Below are 13,054 nucleotides of genomic sequence, written 5' to 3' on the forward strand. Positions count from 1 at the left end.
GCGCCCCCCCCCAGATGTTGCACCCGGTGCGGCCGCCCCCCCCCCGCACCCCCCACGCTACGCCACTGGTGGGCTGCATTCCATCCAGGTAAGTGGCAGAGGTTTCTGTATACACATACACACCTGAGGAAGCAAGAGGCATCATCACAGTTCAAGGACACATTCCAGCCAGGTGAAAGCATTTGAATTGTAGAGTTGGAAGATGACTCTCTGAGGGGAACGAAACCATCACCACATATAAAGTCCTTTCTGTCTAGGACTTGCTAGCCAAATTTCTGGAAATCAGAAATGCCCTTCCCACATCTTGCACCCTCACCCAAGGGAATCTTAAGAGGGCTTGCTAAAAATTGGAAGGAGCAACTTTGGTTTGTGCAATGGCAAAAGGATGTGAGATGAAGCTATTGGTTTCAGGATTTCAACTCTTGAATAACAGCGTGGTCTCAGTAGTTTTGAGAACATAAATATGGTGATAGTGGTAGTGTCAGACTAGGACTAGAGGGATTCAAGTTTAAATTCCCACTCAGCCATGAAACTCCCTGGTGACTTTATCCAGTCACTATCTTTCAGTCTAACTCACCTCACAGGATTGTTACGCAGATAAAATTGGATGGGGAGAGATGTACATTGCTTTGACCTTTGGAGGAAAGGTGGAATGCCAGTGTAACAAATAATAAGCAGGCCTAAAATCTAGCCAAGCAGAACCTGTGTTTTCTTAAGGAACAAAAGGTTCTTAACCCAAATGGCTTGGCAAGCACATTCACCTGAGTCTTCTATTTTAGCCTACGCTGGCCTTGTGCAATGCAGTTTCTAGACATTTAAAGATACCTTCATTCACACAGGGATGTCAAAATGGTCAGGGTACACCAAGCATGCCAAAACAAACAAGTACTACAATGGAAGGATTATAGGAGTTCCACTCTCTCATGCCTGAATAAGCCTTTCTTCGGAGGACGGGGTTTTCAGTGGCAACCAAAAAAACCGATCTAAGAGATGAGGCAACAGAATTAATTTAATGAGACATTATGGAGGAAAGCCTGCAGTGGTGCCATCAGGACAGGTCCTGGGGCAGATAAGAACATAAGAGCACGGCTGGATTAGGCCAGCAGTGGCCCATCTAGTCCAGCATCCTGTTCTCACAGTGGCCAGTCAAATGTCTCTGGGAACTCCGAAACCAGGACCTAAGTGCAGCAGCACTATTCCCACTTGTGATTCCTGGTCCACAAAAGGACTGGTTATCTTATTCCATGACACTAAGTTTACTTAGGAGTCTCTTGTGAAGTACTTTGTCAATAGCTTTTTGAAAGTCCGAGTATGCTACGTCAACTGGATCACCTCTGTCTTTATGTTTGTTTACATTCTCAAAGAACTCTATTAGAGTTGCTGGTTCCTCTTGAGCAAGACTTGTTCTTCTGTATGCCTAGCAATTTTATCTTTAACAATGCTTGCCACTAGTTTTCCTAAAACAGACATTAAGCTTACATGCCTCTCATTTCCAGGATCTCCCCCCGGATCCCTTTTTAAAAATTGGCCACTTACTAGTCCTCAGGTACAGAGTCTGATCTTGCATATTTTAACTAGGGCTGCACTTAGTAGAATGACTCAGAGGACTGGGAATTACAGCAGAGCTGGCTTTCCACAGTTTAAAGTAAAGAAGTAATACAAAATGCAATCTAAAAGAGGAAAGAGATAAGGCCTTAAGCCTAGAGCCAAAAATTCCCTAACTTCACTAGTGAAAGACTAGGTTTCCCTTAGATTCCTGGAGGGGGGAATTTCCTAACAGGAACGTGCCTGTTTTGCAAAGTTTGAAGTATATTTCATTGTAAATATCTCCTTTTATGGAACTTGCACTTACATTTATCCACTTAAAAATTTTGTTTTTAAGAAGTCATGTGGATGTTTGCTTTGTGATTGTTTTTAAAACAAATTCTGATTGTGTCACAGTGCCAGCGTTATATTCACAGTCTGTAGTTTGCATATTGGAGAAGGCACCCCCCACTATTGCACTTTTTGGAATACTAAAGAGATGGTGAAGGAAGGCAATAAAATACTATTTACAAGCCATACATTACAAATTATCTGCAATGGGGTATTCTCCAGTTAGAGGATACACATTTACTGCAATGTGTGAATGGAGCCACAAATTCTTCCTTTGCCACAAGGATGCCCAAAATGTATCTTCGTGAAACAGATACTTCCTGCACTTCACACAATGCAGTTATCATGCATTTTACTATATGTGGTTATCTCCCTTTAGGAAAAGTATGAAATACTCTGGCATGTAAGTGCACCTGCTCATTTGATGGTGTGGCACGACAGAAGACATCAAAAATATAAAGGTCATATCAGGTGTCTGCGCCTCTTTGGAAACATGTCCCTAGAGGAGCTAAGGTGTAGGACTTGTCGTTCCATGTCTCTCGGAATTAATTGCACAATGTTCACTGTGAGTCAAAGGGCATCTTGAACAAGTTGAGGCTGTAAAAGCATTTTTAAAAGCAACCTTGTGACTTGAGAGAGTAAATTCACCTCTATCCTCTTTTTGCAGGGTTTTGCAGCTTGGGAACTACTGCAGAAGGGAAAAAGTTGGAAGCAAGCTTTGAATGCACAAAAAGCCAATTATGAAGTAGGATATTTAGCACAAATTATATGCTTCTATGCCAAGCTATGTGTTTATCCACTTTTGCCAGGACAGCCTTGACCCAGCCACCATGTCTGTAGACTTTTTCCATGCAAAGATAGAGGAGCTGGGTTGAACTAATTTAAGAGTACAAAAGGTGAAAGGTTTTGAGTGACCTCCCACAGCTGTCCTCCAGGGACTCAGTTATAAATGAAAACAATACATTCTTTTTGGAAATATATAACAACTTGGAACAAGGCATGCCTGTAATCTACAGCACACTTTGAGAGACCCAGAGCTCTTGGGAGGTAGAGAACAGAGAAGCATTTGGGTAGGAGAAGAAATGACAGGTCTCCTCTGATTCTCTGCCCCCTCAAGTGCCTTCTCTCTGCAATTCTTGGATTATGTTTTCTGCACTCACTTGGAGGAAAATTGCTGTTAGTATGATTGCTGTTGGCACCCTGCTTCCCAGCTGAATTGTGCCAAGCAGTGAAGTCATTGTAATGTTATCAGGATCAACTGTTAGCTCCCTTTCCTGGGGCAAAGCACAGAGGCCGCTCCCTTCTCTGCATGAACTCCCTGAAGCTGGCTGTACCTGAAGGCATGCTGAGTAACTATGCAAGGAAGTGGGAAGGGAAAAAAGTGAAACCTAAGGCCCAGCGGGGTCTTCACTCAGCCTACACATCAAAATAAATACTGTAGAAGGGAAAGGAAGAAGTAATGATTGGTGTTCAGTTTTCCCCCCAACTCCTGTGAACAGCAAGCTGAGCATTTCCCAAAGGGTCTCCAAAAGTAAAATAAAAAAAATCAGCTGATAATTCTCTCCAGCAGTCAGGGAGCATTGCTAAATACTTAAGGGACTTCAGGCACAGGCCCATGATGACCACAAATTTACATATATTTTGTACATATGTTAATTTATATGATGTATATTTTCAAATGCAGGCTGATATTAAGAGGGTGAAAAACAAACTTTGACTATATATAAATTAAGAAGACAGGTGCCCCTTGTAGCATGCCTAGCCACTTTGTAAAAAAAACAAAACAATTTAAATGGGGTGGGAGGAGTTAAAGAACAGAAGAGGCATATCCATATGTCTTATGAAAAGGTTTTAAAAAGGTACTTTTTCACATTAGAGAAGTAGAAATTGTTCTGCTCAGCAAGACTTCCATGACAACAGGAGAACTGTCAAATAATCTCAAAGCAAGAATCTCAAACAGTTAATATGAGAAAGGATTCTAGCCACACTGCTTAATTGGAATTCTTTAGGGTTTATTTATTTTGGTTTTACCACCAGTTTAACTCCACTGCCTAATTAGCAATCCAAAAGGAAGCCTTTGTTAAAGGTTCTGCTGCACAAGACCCGAGGGAGCCCCTTTTGCATTCAGCACACTAGAAATGACTTTCTTAATTACCCCAAGTAACAACTGGTGCCTTTTTATACCATGTGAAACCTGGAGAGCTAGAGGCCTATGAAACTTGTGATCCACCAAGCTACTACTGCAGATGAAGCCAAGGTAGGCTACAAACCAAAATTTGAAAACTCCTTCTGTACATTAAATTGTTCCATATCTGTGTTGAACCAGTAGCTTATCAGTTCAAAGGGAAGGTTCTGTCACTGGTGCTAGCTCAACTTGTCTTCTTTCACTGGTGCTGGGGCTGGACCTTAGTAGCCCTTATGCTGAACAGCTGTACTAATGATGTGGATGGTACAAGGCCACTGACATGGGATCCTGTAGGAGTAATTCATCCTTTTTGTGCAGGCACAATTCTGCCCCCAACCTTTTGTGTGATGCCACCCCCATCTCCAGCACTTACATAAATTGTACATATTCCTAACTAAGAGTGCATAAAGACTGCAATGTCTGAACATTTCAGTGGCAAGTATTCCACCTGCTAGCATCACACTCATTTGCCAGCTGAACTTTGCAGGCTCCAGATCTGAATAAGGATCTTGTTTATTTGAAAGCTGCAGTGTTAAGGATCCAGGTCTGTTCCAATGTCCCTGCCATACTTCAGGCTGAATTTCCCTGTCCTCTTCAGCTAGGGGAAAGAATAGGAAACAGGAGGCCTGGTGGAGGAGGAAGCCAAACTTGTTATATTTGTTTTCGGTACATGTAACGTGCAAATACAACTTTTGAGATAACGCATGACAGAGCAGGGGATCCTCGTGACACATGGCATCACATGTCAGAGCCAGTGTGGTGTAGTGGTTAAGAGCGGTAGACTCGTAATCTGGGGAACCGTGTTCACGTCTCTTCTCCTCCACATGCCGCTGCTGGGTGACCTTGGGCCAGTCACATTTCTTTGAAGTCTCTCAGCCCCACTCACCTCACAGAGTGTTTGTTGTGGGGGAGGACGGGAAGGAGAATGTTAGCCGCTTTGAGATTCCTTCGGGTAGTGATAAAGCGGGATATAAAATCCAAACTCTTCTTCTTCATCATCACATATATTCGTAGTAATTGAGGGAAATGTCATTTCAGATCTGAAGTTTCCTGCATATATTTCTGATATTTCTATACAAGCAGCAACAATAACTAGCAACCCAAATGACTTACCAGGGCCGGCCCTACCATTAGATAGACTTGAGTTTTTAGGTCAGCAAATAGTTATTTTATTGTTATTGTATTTTTTACTGCTAGGGAAGGGCAAGTTGCTTTGGGGATTGCTGTTGTTGGCCTTAGGCCCCAAAGTAACTTAGCTGGCATACTGCATTATGAACCTTGACTTTGGAGAAGGAAGGGGTATGTGCTATTTGCTATTCTGCCTTAGATAACCAAATGCTTTGGACTGGCCCTGGCAATTTACAACAATTTACAGCAAAGCTTTCCAAACTTTTCGTGCTGGTGACACACTTTTTAGACATGCATCATTTTGCGACACAGTAATTCAGTTTTATTAGCAAACTGGAGGTTTGTGTGACACACCTACACACTGCAGCCAACATACTAACATGTTGTGACACACAGTTTGGAAAGCTCTGGTCTACAGCAAGAATGAAAGCAGCAATATTGGTAAGCTAATAGCAGAGTGGCCTTGATTCATACAGCTATATACAGTAAAATGGCAGAATGTAGTAAAAAACCCACCATGTTTTACCTCCTACTACCATGTGGTTCCAGAAGTAACTGATGAGGCCCAGGGCCCATAGTATGAGATAAAAGGGCAGCAAAAGAGCTCATATGTTTGTGCAATAAGGTAAACTGATGTCACAAACAGAAGTGCACACCCGTTATTCTGGATTTTTCAAGGAGGCCACAATCACAGACTGAAAACCATGAGTTTAAAGAGCAGCTCTACATTTGGCATCTTCTTTTTTAAGACAGGGGTGGCCACAGTGCATCACCCAAAAAGAAGAAATTCATCACCAAAAAGGGAAGGTGATAGATGATTTGTATATAATTTACATATTCTAATTTATATGTAGAAGATGCAAAATTAGAAAATAATAATTTAAATAGAAACACATCTGCTCAATCTTGCTATCCAACCTCACTGTTGTCCAAGGGCAAATGCTAAGGCCCCTGCTCCTCAGTCTGAGGGCTCTTTATTGTAAAATCAGATGTAGACTGGACAGCCTTTCGAATAGAGGACTGCCCTCTGACAGCCCTTGAAAGAGAGGACCATCCTCTGTAAAGTAGGACATAAGTCCGCTAGTTCTGACAAATAGCTCTAGGTTGGTAACTGAGTCATTTCTATCAGTGCTGCTCCTCCTGTTCAAGTAATAACTGAAACAGTCGTCTGTTGCCTGGAGCTAGTCTTCTTCTGCTTCACATGGTACGACAACAGTGCCTCTCCTCTCCCCACCCCACACCTTATGAAAATAGTCTCCATCAGGATTTCTGCACTCTTCACTTTGCTTGGGAGGAGGCTGGCATAGCAACACAACACAGTGTGCTTAGGCTGTAGGAGTTTTATCACCTGGTGAGTAATCAATTGCACCTTGCAAAAACCCTTTTATACCTCAGACTGTTTTTTGAGCGTGGGTAGGTAATCTTAGTAAATGCTAGCCTAGGTATTTCAGTGATTCAGAACAGAAGTGGGGTGCTGCTCAGAGCAGAGAATTCTTACTGGCAGATTTAGGATTTATTTTCAATTCATGGGAGGCAACAAAATGATGGTTAAATTCTGGGGTCCTTATAGGTTTTGTGCTTTCAGGTAAGGCATCATTTGGTGCAGAGAGCAATGATGGTTTTTACTTCGTCTCATCTAGAGGTACTGAAATTTCATTATTACTCACTGGTTAGTTTTACTTCCTGCTTCAGTCTGGCGAAGCAATAAGAAAGGTTATTTCTCATTTCACTTTAATTGCTTTATTAATACCAGCAGTCTGTAACTTGGATATATTTTTGTATGAATTATATCTGGGTGTTTTTTGTTTAAATGATAGTATAAGAAGTTTGGGATTATCTTCTGAGGCTAGTCTGTTTATTTGCTTTATGTTTTTCAGTAAACTATGTGTATGTCAAAGTACCCCAACATCTGTTAATTGCTTTGATAATCACCCCTTGAATTTAAAAGAGCTTAGAATTTCTGACTAGATAAGAGTGAAATTAGGACGTCTATTCAGTGCTTTTTTTCTGGGGAGACGCAGGGGTATGCATACCCTTAAACATTTTGTGAATTTAAGTTTGGCCTTGTTGAGGGGCAGTATTTCAATATGAGTAGGAAAATGAGAGTACTGTACCCCCATAACCCCTAAACATTTTTTAAAGAAGAAAAGCACTGCATCTATTTAAACTAACAATGGACTTTTGACAGACTTTATTTAATTATTGCATTTATAACCCACCTTTTTCAACAACCCTGCAAAATAGGTTAGGCTGAGAGGCAGTGACCGGTCTGAGGTCACCCAGTGAGGATTTGAATACCAGCCTCTCAGTGCCTAGTCCCAATGCTCTAACCACTACACCTTCATTGGGTGGTACTATGAACAAAGCTTGCAAGGGACATTGCACAAAAGAATCTTACAGTATTGGGAACCAAGAGCAAGGCCATAGCTGCACTACAGATTAAAACGGGTACACTAGTCATTCCCTCCTGGGAGCCCTAGTTTGGTGTGGGAATGTAGGGATATGTAACTGAGAATGTTCTGCACTCTTGCCAAACTACAATTCCCAGAATTATATGGGAGAAGCCATGACAGTTAAAAAGTGGGGCAAAACCCACATACAGCTATAGTATTAATATGCTCTTAAATGTGTATTCGCATCATATTTAGCAGATGTGGTTGGAGTACATATCCAAGATATCCTCAGGCACGCAAAGCGTCTTGCAACTGAGGGTTTTGTATTCAGCAGTTCCCAGTTCTCAAAGCCAGCCATATTATTCTCACCCTCCAGGCCACTTGAAGTGTGAAGCAGAGACAGGAGCAGTTGAGACAGGCTCAGGAAATCAGTCCTACCATCCTCCCAGAAGCATTACTAACCTGGCAGAAACTGTATAGATTGAGCAGTCAGTTGCAAAATGGCTGTCAGGAAGTCAAAGTAGAGAGCCTGGGTTCTTGCACAGAAAGCTCTGCAAAATTTGAGAGTGAGTGGCCATGCCACAGATAGAATGAGGACTCACAAGTTTTTAATGTATGATGTTTTATTATGCTGTAAGCCGCCCAGAGTGGCTGGGGAAACCCAGCCAGATGGGCGGGATATAAATAATAAAATCATCATCATCATCATCATCATCATCACCACTGTGGGTTTATTTTTAAAACTTTTTATTGAACTGTCAGTAACAATTACCTAAGAATTTCCTAATAATAAAATTGATTCCAAAATACAAAACCCTTCTATATTAATCATGAACATATTAATCATACATTAAAGGCTAACTATCAGAAGGCACGGTAATTAGGTGGACCATCGAAAAGCCTATTTTACAGGAAGTCGTATAATATGAAAATCAATGTCAGTATGAAAAACAGAAAGATACCACTTAATGTGAAAAGGTTTAGCCATACATTTACAAAGTTGAATTTTATGTTGGTATTTCCACGGTTTTTCAGTCCCATACTCTCAGGTATCAAACAGCTGCAAGTTGGATGCTTATCTGTTTTCCAATGCTGCACCAGTATTGTGCATACTTCCCTGACCATAGTAGTAATTTACCATGTAGTAAATGCTAAAGAAAATTGTGCAAGATCATCCAGAAGTGCTGCCATGGGTAAAGCTGACACTGCCCAAAAATGCTGGAAAAGGCTTTGATTCAAGGAATGAAATTATTAGATATTTGTTCCTGTAGATGCTTCTGAACTTTGCTTCTAAACAGGTATCCCCACCACTGGTTCTGTATCTAAAGTCAGGAAGAATAACTCTTTGACGTCATCTTCATTGCTTCTTGGTTTCGAATCATAGGCTTTGATGACTCATGCATCAAAGCCTCTGTAAGGTTCTGGATGCTTCTATCAGGCTTTGGCAAATTCCATAGTCCTGGCATCTCTGGGACATGCTGGAACATTTCCAAATACATATTTCTTTTGTCTTCAGCCAGAGGAGAATGGAATGAAAGCCACAATCCGAATTTAAGCAAATATTTGGCTATAATTATTATGTCAGGCTAGGCCCAAGGTAAACATCACACAATGAAAATGGAGGGAAACAAAGGTCCAGATGGTTGATGTCAACCCAGGAGAAGGGAGTGGTTGTGCTAAACAACTGCCTCCCTTCCCCACTCTTCTCTTTCACTGGAAATCTCACTACTCTCTTTCCTTCTTTGAGCACTGTGACGCAGAAGAAGGGAAGCAACTGAGCAGAGTTTACTTGCAGCTCTTACTGGCTAGATTTGGGCAACCTGTTTCTCAGTCATGAACTCTGATTAGCGGACAGACATTAAAACATAATTTGGATCTGTTAACTGGATGTCTGAACATTATGTGGTCCAATGGCCAATGATCCAGTGTGAATCCAGGAGCCTGGATTCCACCTGCAATGGATTTGCTGTGTGGCCTTGGATGAGTAATCTTCTCTCAGCTGCAGCTTCTCCTAGGTGAAGCGAGAACAATAGTGACCTACTTTGAAGGGTTGTTACCAGGACAAAAATAAAGGTTATGAAACAATTTGCATCTGTGCATCTCAATACGGCGCATGTTCTTTCAGATGTAAATCTTACTGAGTTCAGTGTTGTGCACTGTAGGCACTTCTGTGAATTCCAGGTTTCAGAACAAATATGTAGCCAAAGAGCTGCATTTCCTCATGGGCAACCTTCTGGAGGCCACATGCAAGAGTTTATTTGGTGGCAGCTCCAAGTATTTTAAAAACGCAAGGAATGTCTGCTGAATCAGGCCAAAGGCCTACCTAGTCCAGCATCCTGTTATCAGTGGCCAACCAAATAGATGTCCATGGGAAGCCCACAAAGCAGAACCTGAGCACAAGAGCACTCTCTCCTTCTTCGCTTCCCGGCAACCAGAATTCATAAGTATACTGCCTCAAACTATGGAAGATGACAAGTGAGGAGTGGCTGTGGAACACTCCCCATCAAGATGTGCCTAGCAACATCTTTGTTTTCTTTTAGGAAACAGATGAAGACTCACCTCTTCCAACAGGATTTTGGATGAGGGGAACTGTGACTGGAGTGATTTATGAATAGTTTGACACTGCTGCTTTTATTATAAATTGTATTGAGACTGCCATTTTTAAGTTCTTGTGTTATGATGTTGTTTTATTATGTTGCAAGCCGTCCTGTGGCCTTTTGGCGAAAGGTTGGTCTATACGTTTCTTAAGAAACAAAAGGATTTCCTGCTCCCCGCCTCCAATGTCAGCTCACACAATCCAGTCTACAGTGTGTTATAAACAGAGCAGTTGAAGCGAGAAATGCCTTTGCAGAGCAGATAATTTCACCTTGGATCTGCTTCCCCGCCCAAAACAGGACACAAATGGCTGTCATCCATCAGCTGATCTGACTTTGTTTGTAGTTACATTTATGGTAGATTTAGTAATTCACTCTTAAGGTAAGGACATGTGCCATGAGCACAGCTGTTTATATATGGACAGCTGGTTTGTACCTGGCAAAAACAGAGTAGCAAAGGCTACTATTTCTACTAATTAATTAGTAGCAGCGATGCCTTTAGTAAAAAGCATGGTGAGCTATCTCAATTATTGCTAGCTTTGACAGTAATGTTGAAACCAGCTCAAAAAATGTCAGCGCAACAGGGCAAGGCTCAGAGGAAAAGGAAGTGGGAGTATAAGCTGAGGTAAACCACAAGCATTCAGCCCCCCCCCCCAACTGAGCCTGAGCTAGTTACTATGGTAATCCTCATGTTCAGAATCTATTGAGTAGCTCATCAGATGGTGAAAGTGCTTTGAATTGTTATCTGTCAATGTGTTAAATGTGGAATGTGATGGTCTTGGAACCTGTGTCTGTCATTTAGCAACCATACCCTACAATAACCCAGTGGATGCAGTAATAGTTATAGAGACCTTCCTGCCACCAACTGCAGTTGCCCCAGAAATGCTTAAGGCTTAGGTGGGATCCATTTCATTAGTAGAATTTCCCCACAGCATTAATTTCATTCTATTGTTTATTTGTCTACTTAGATTTTATCCCACATTTCAGGCAAAATGTTACCTTCCAAAGCAGCTTTAAAAAAATGAGAGGCAGTCCCTGTCATCACGTTTACAAACTAAGTCAAGGGAAGAGAAGTGGAAGGGGGGGAGGTAGAGGAGGGAGTTCATATTTCAAGGTCAGAATAAAGTGGTGAGCTATAAGTGGGCATTTATATCCAGTTGTTGCCAGGCTGCTCTTCCCTTGCTCTGCTGGTGTCCTTGCTTGCATAGGGGCTGGCAGCTCTTTTCTCCTTTGGCTGATGGATGGGGCTAGAGCACCCTTTCCTATTGCTTCTGCAGTCTTGGGACAAATGAAAGTCAGAAAAGAGTGGCATATTTATTTATTGCAAGTATTTATATGCTGCGATTTAAGTACCTTACCCTCCCCAATGGAACCCAACACACATAAGACTGCTAGCTTTCCTTTTTCTAGATCAGTAGTTGGGATTTGGCAGAGCCTCCTTCGTACCCACAGATTGTCAGATAGTGACTTCCTTTATATTGCAGGCTTGTAGACCACCCCCTCATCTCTCAGTGAGTGCCAGCAGTTGAATCTTGCTGACCTGCTATGGCTCTCTCAAGTCAATGCCAGATCTACTAGAACCTTCAATTCCTGCAGCTACCAGGGTCTCATGCTCATTCTGATTCCTCCTTGCATCACAACTTCTGCCCCTCCTTTTATCCCTAGCTTTTCCCCAGCAGCAGAAATGTATGCACAGCCAGCGGTGCAGAGAGGGGGAGAGGCAAGGGCAGGGGGGGGGGAGAGAGAGAGAGAGACTCCCCTGAGGCCCAACAAAGCTAAGGGTCCCACATGTTTTTGTGCATATTGCCTAAGGTTAGTGGACAAAGAAGATTGCACTTGTCTAATGTTCCCCCTTTGACCTTCCGGACAGTAGCTAACAGAAAACCTATTCCCAGAATTCCTTGTGTGTAAGCTGCTGTGCTTCCTTGCTTGAGGACTGCAAATTGGAACCAGGAACAATTCAGGGTCCCAGTACCAGGGGCAGACTTTAGTAATATGGTGCCCTGAGCAAGGACAACATTTGATACTCCCTCAACATATTTCTTATTTTCACAATGATTCCTTATTATATTGCGTGCCTTCAGCTCAGTGTCCTGTGCTGAGGAATCACCTGTACCACCCTAAATCAGGTGCTGCCAGTACCCACTGCAAGCTTTGCCTATCTAGTGAATCATCATTGAGGGGTATTCATGAACTTAAACATTGCTGATATTCCATGTACTTAGATAAGCTATGCTATCTACTAGGAGCAGGTGCAGAAGGACAATACATGAATAGCTGCACCTCAGCAGAGCCTTGTTCATCCTCATGTTCCCAAAACTATGATTTGTCCTAGGCTTAGATAACATCTCTGCAGCCTTGTATAGGGCAGCAGTCACTGCTGCAGCAGGCAGGCTGCCTCCTACAAAGTGCTGCTCCAGATAGCCACCTAAGATCAACTCTGTAAAAAAGCATTGTCTGCTGATACATATGCCAGGAGTGTGACAAGTAGATGGGTTAAAGGCAACCTCTCTTTGAACAGAAATAATTTGTTGTGCAATGTTTGCTCCTAAGGAGTTTTCAAGCCACGTGACTGGAACAAAGTGAGTGTGAAAGGTCATTGTAAGTATAAACTGTAAGGTGAGTAGATGTCTCACTGGAGTACCATGTTGGATGGGAAGCAGTAAACACAGGAGTGCATTATTTGTAGCGTTATCATCCCAGAAGCCCCCTCAAAGCCTTCTGTTGGTACAGCTGTTTTCACATGGACTTTCAACCACTGCTTTTTTGCTTCAGCTACATGGACCTGCTTATATGACACTGAATCTGAACTTTTAGCAATACCCTTCATTGCAAATTCCATCTACTTAGCCAATCCATTTCAGTAGAGAACCCTTTAC

At 42.2% G+C, this 13,054-nt stretch overlaps 1 protein-coding gene and 1 long non-coding RNA gene across 2 annotated transcripts in view; both read left to right on the plus strand.

The window, feature by feature from the left end:
• The first annotated feature begins 95 nt into the window (after nt 1-95).
• LOC310743659 lies at nt 96-2,621 on the plus strand. The gene is made up of 3 exons (XR_014539153.1): nt 96-1,895; nt 2,135-2,440; nt 2,543-2,621. It is a non-coding gene; the product is annotated as an uncharacterized lncRNA (long non-coding RNA).
• Nucleotides 2,622-6,429: 3,808 nt separating this feature from the next.
• MYH9 (myosin heavy chain 9) overlaps nt 6,430-13,054 on the plus strand; it is an 84,209-nt gene continuing 77,584 nt past the window's right edge. Inside the window, exon 1 of the mRNA XM_083574008.1 lies at nt 6,430-6,539. The gene's annotated coding sequence lies outside the window, so the exon portion shown is untranslated. The remainder of the gene's footprint in view (nt 6,540-13,054) is intronic.

This window comes from Podarcis filfolensis (assembly GCF_964270895.1).
Source record: "Podarcis filfolensis genome assembly, chromosome: 10".
Lineage (NCBI taxonomy): Eukaryota > Metazoa > Chordata > Lepidosauria > Squamata > Lacertidae > Podarcis > Podarcis filfolensis.